This window comes from Penaeus chinensis, chromosome 7 (genome assembly GCF_019202785.1).
Source record: "Penaeus chinensis breed Huanghai No. 1 chromosome 7, ASM1920278v2, whole genome shotgun sequence".
Classification (NCBI taxonomy): domain Eukaryota; kingdom Metazoa; phylum Arthropoda; class Malacostraca; order Decapoda; family Penaeidae; genus Penaeus; species Penaeus chinensis.
The window spans coordinates 13,179,730-13,184,729 of NC_061825.1; the positions used below are offsets into that span (position 1 = coordinate 13,179,730).

The 5,000-nt window shown below is 36.2% G+C and overlaps 1 protein-coding gene across 2 annotated transcripts in view; it reads left to right on the forward strand.

Annotated features, from left to right (window-relative positions):
- The window catches only part of LOC125027009 (elongation factor 1-alpha-like), a 13,599-nt gene that overhangs the window by 3,156 nt on the left and 5,443 nt on the right, over positions 1 to 5,000 (forward strand). Inside the window, exon 1 of one of the 2 annotated variants that reach the window (XM_047615618.1) lies at positions 4,365 to 4,477. The exons of the other annotated variant lie outside the window; for it this stretch is intronic. The gene's annotated coding sequence lies outside the window, so the exon portion shown is untranslated. Of the gene's footprint in view, positions 1 to 4,364; positions 4,478 to 5,000 lie in introns of those variants that run through there. 2 annotated transcript variants of the gene reach the window in all.

The window sequence follows — 5,000 nt, forward strand, 5'->3', positions numbered from 1 at the left end:
GCTGTAGATGTCCCTAGATTTTTGTAACATTTCCCCATAGAACTGAAGGTCAACAGTAATTTCACGTTGCAGACGGTCAGGGAGGGATTGCGCAGTTCACGTAGTCTCTCGGCTTTAAGGGAGCCAATACTAGGGACCATAAATAGCTTGGCTCTACAAACCTGCATTGCCCTCCCCTACAATATATACTAGTTTTATTAATACGCTAATTTACTGCAAGACTCCTGACTGATATTCTATACTCTCCTACTGTTGCTACTCACGTGGTTTACACCCTCATCCATGCATAAGTAGATCCATTGCCTTCACACCTACACCCCTGTATCTGAGTGCCAAGCTGTTACAGTGTCTCTCGTGTCTTTGACCTCCTGGCTCCCCGATGCCAAGTATGAGCAGTGTTCAGCCAACACTGTCAGAATGTTGATGTGCTAGAACCGAGTCAAGAATACAAGTCAATGGATTTTTCCAATGAGAATAATGGTCTGGCAAGAAAAGAGGCACATTATTTTATGATATATACTGCAATGATGCAATCCCGTGGATGGGAGTGTCATGATCTCAGAAATCTATAAACGTTCCTCGATCGACGTTACCGAGGAGACGACTGACATTGTTGCCAAATTTCCCAATGTTACACAAACGGCGTAATAAAGTCTTTCGAAATGATAATCTGTCCTTTTCTATTATTATTATTTTTGGGGGGTCTGAGACAGTGCGCAGAATGATTATTGATCAGGACATCGAGAATCTTTACTGATTTAGATGACCCTGCGTGCGCAGCTCCAGGTATCTCGTGATTTGCAGTATACACTTTAATGCAACATAGGTTTCAACGTATAGTTTTCCCAGGTGACAGAATGCAGTATAGCGTAAATATTACTGTCATTACTCATATATATGGACATTGTTTTTGATATATAGTAACGCACAGTAAACCACTTTATGTACTTTGTTTATTATATGTTATAATAAAAACCACTACTTACCCTTTTCAGATGACTTTGTTTTACTTTTGATCTTCTATATTTTACACATACCCAAACATACCACTATTCCTTTTCCTGGTGTTTGCACTTTTTATTTATTTATTGCCCTTGCAGTTATCCACCATAACACCATTACCTTGTGTTTTGCCATAAATGCTCTTACAGAATTGTGCTTGACCTAATTGTCCTCTTGTCCTGGCTAAAGAGTTTGTAAGCCATACTTATTATATTTCAAAAATCTATATCTTCCATATTTTTATGAGATTTTGTCAATGTGGACCTTCAGTAATTATACAGTGAAATTAACCCATTGCCGACGGACATGGCACGTACGTCCATGCTCTGCCCACTGTGAGTTTACTTGTTTAATTGTTTTTATACATTGATGGCTACACTTGTACTAAATCACCAATGAACCAGTTGTGAGTACTGGCTGTCTCGCCAGTTTACCCTTTTCATTGATTTACGAAAATATTTTACGTTGTCTTATTTTGCTGTTACAAATGTTTATAACATTATAGTAATTATAATGTTCATAATAAAATAACACCATCGATATTTATAGCACTTATAAAAAATACATTTTCCCCGCTAGTTCAAGGAAAGGTGAAATCAGGTAAAGTCTCTAGATCTACTAATTGACTCCTTTGTGGTTAAGCACTAGCAGAGCCATTTATGTACAGAGACATCTCCCAAAAATAAAAAAAAATGTGCAGAGCATTTTCCCCATTTTTTATTTATCTTATTTTCTTTTATTTCCCCGGCGGCAATGGGTTAACTGTTATGAAGTTTGTTCGTCCATGCAAGCATGCAAGCAACGCAAGTCCAAAGTGCAAAACACCAAAAAAAAAAAAAAAAAAAAAAAAGTAAATGTATCTTCTACTAATGAACCACAGATAGGGTATGTGCTTTCTACAGGCATTAAATGATAGACATAGAGAGGAATATGCATTAGTGCTCCAAAACTACGTAGTTTCAAATATGATCCAAAAGGATACAACTGTAGGAATAATTGCGACGTAAAAGGAACAGATTTAACTGGAGAAAATAGAATTAGGTCACAATGTGATTCTTAGGTCATATGACCTGAATTCGGTCTTCTCTGTTCCTAGTCAGTCTGTCATTCGATAAACTGTAACTATAACTACAACTGTTAAAGCTGAAAAATACTGACATCACTGCACATGCGTACGCGAGTGATGAACAAAAAAGGTAGAATCCTTTCTTCTTTTTCAAATTCGATTTTCAGTTGTTCCGAATACGTTAAAAGCGAGACTGATGTCCATATGCATATTTGGAGAAACTCCTAGACAGGCGGATGGAACAGCCGCCTGATCAATACGGAGTTAAAGATGGAGTGAAAATGCCGGTGTCTGGGCCGTTAGTTAACCTTTGGAAGTATGCACAGAATATCTTTAAAATATTGTATAGAAGGGAAGGATTTGATATTTCGTGTCATGGGAAACAAACTTCTTACAGGTTTTAAAAAAGCCAAGAATCCATGTAAGCAATTAGAGCCTTAGTCTTTTGTAAAAACAAGCGAGAACTTCAAATCTAATTATCCAAAGCTACCAAACTTGCTGAAAGTTCAGGCATCAGCATCCGACAAAAAGACGGCAAGCAAATTTAGATATAAAATAGTTAATCAACCTGGTCAGGTGTTTTGCGTCATCCAAATCATCCTGTATGATGATCTTTTTCTTTTTCTTTTTTCGCAAAGATGTCGACACATTAGCTTTGAATCTCAGAAGTAAAACCAACTGCACAACAACTAACTATCATGACAGCGAATATATCTCCAATCCCCCCAAAAATCAGTCACGATATCCCACCAGGCGGCCGTTAACGGACATGTTTTGCTACTGCTAACTTGCTGTGCACGTGATTTAGTCGAAGGCTAACGAAAAAACAACGCTTTATCAAATGACGTATGTTAATCATTCGAGAATAAGTTATGCCATTTATGAATATCACTTATAAATATGAAATGTAACTTTTGATAGCCATGACCTCTGGAATTTTTAAAGGGAGATGGGTCGGGGAAGGAGGAAAAGAGGGAGGGGTTGACAAAAACCATGATTTGTTGTTTGGGTTTCCATGACAGAATATCAATGACAACACACACACACTCTCACCCACACACACACATTAATTGACTCGTATAAACTGATATCAATATATATGCATATATATATATATATGTATATAACACACACACACACACACACACATATATATATATATATAATATATATATATTATATATAATACATATTATATATATATATATATATATATAAAGAGGGAGGGGGAGAAGAGAGAAATATAAGTAAAGAAGGAAAGAAGAGAGGGAAAGAGAATTAGGAGGGGAAACGAAAGAGGATAAGTAGAAGGACGGGAAGAAACAGGAAGCGGAAGTAGAATAGAAGAGAGGGAGGGAGAAGGAAGTAAGAGAGGATATGGGACATGCCAGACTACACAAAATATTACCTATCTACCTACCTTTTCCTATCAAGACAACTTACTCTTATGTACGTTTGAAGTTCTTCGCGATATTTGTTTAGTACCAGAAGATATGGTGTTCAAAACTACACTGTTCTGAAAGAAAAGTATCATTTTAAAGAAAAATGTTATCGATCGTTAAAAGGGCCTTGTATATCGTGTATGTTACATTCAGGCCATGACTTCTTTAAAAACAGAATGTGGTTTACAATTATTGTAGTGGCCTGAATTAATAGCTTAGCAGTATGGCAATATGAAAAGCACGTCCATACAATACATATGTATATATATATGTACACAAATGTATAACATATATACATATGTATAATTACTTATATATATAGTGTGAATGTATGCACATATATGTACATATGTATATACATATAGTGGAGTTTGAAGTATTTTTTGGGAGTGTCCAGGTTGCCAATAAAGTGGCTGTGTCCAAAAAATAGTCACGCCCCTCATAGAAAATTCACAATGTTACCCTGTTAAATCGGGTTCGTTTGATGCGTTTCGATCTTTCTATAGAAAAGTTTAGAGCACAGAAACCCGTCTTAGCCTTAGCGATTTAGTCACACAAGGGAGGAAACCTACTGACAGAAAGAGCATTGGAAAGGTTAGCATCCCACTCCCCGCTTCCCATAACTCCCAGACTCTGGAGAAATCCGATTCGCTTAGTCAGTTGAGAAAAGAAATGAATTGGCGTTTAAGGGACCACACTTCAATAAAAAGCAACAAAACTACTGTATACAGATTTTAAGATATAAATTACAAGTAAATACATGGATTAAGTATCAGCTAATTAGAATTTAAAAAAAAATCTTCACGAATCAGAGTGTTCCAGAGTTCCGGGTGAGTTGCCAGTTTTTCCTTTCCTGAGATCGGACGCACTATAAAAGGAGACGCTGCAACGGAATTCTTGCATTCCGTGAAAGGACAGTGCGAAGAGAACTCCTGGAAGAAGGAGCAGAAGGAAATTGTGCTTAAGTGTACGTATTATAAACATTTAACGTCTGATATCAGTGCTGTTAAAAGTGTTTTTGCTTCTTTAAATTCATATAACTCAAACAAAAATAAATTAGTTACAAGTCTTAACGTATTTCAGAAATAAGGGAAAATCCTTCCCTTTTTTTTTGGTTCAGAAAAAGACAAAGAAGACACATAAAAAGGTACTTCTGCTGAGAACACGCATGTGAGAAGCAATTACAGAACTATTACTAGAGCAAGAACAAGGCAGTAAACGTGAAACTCAGTTCTATTTATTTTTAGAAATTGAAAGTGGTGAGGTTAAACCGAAAGAACTGGAAAAGACAATCATTTTTAACGTGCCCCGTTTAAACAATAAGGGGAAACGAAATGAGGGCTTGGTTGCAAAATGTTTAAAAGATCGAACTTGTTTTGTTGAACAAAAAATGCACACTATGAAAACAGATATTGCTGTTTTGTTAGTTGCATTATAAATTCGATCTCGATTTATAAGTTACTCTAGATGTGTATTATGATACGGATTTA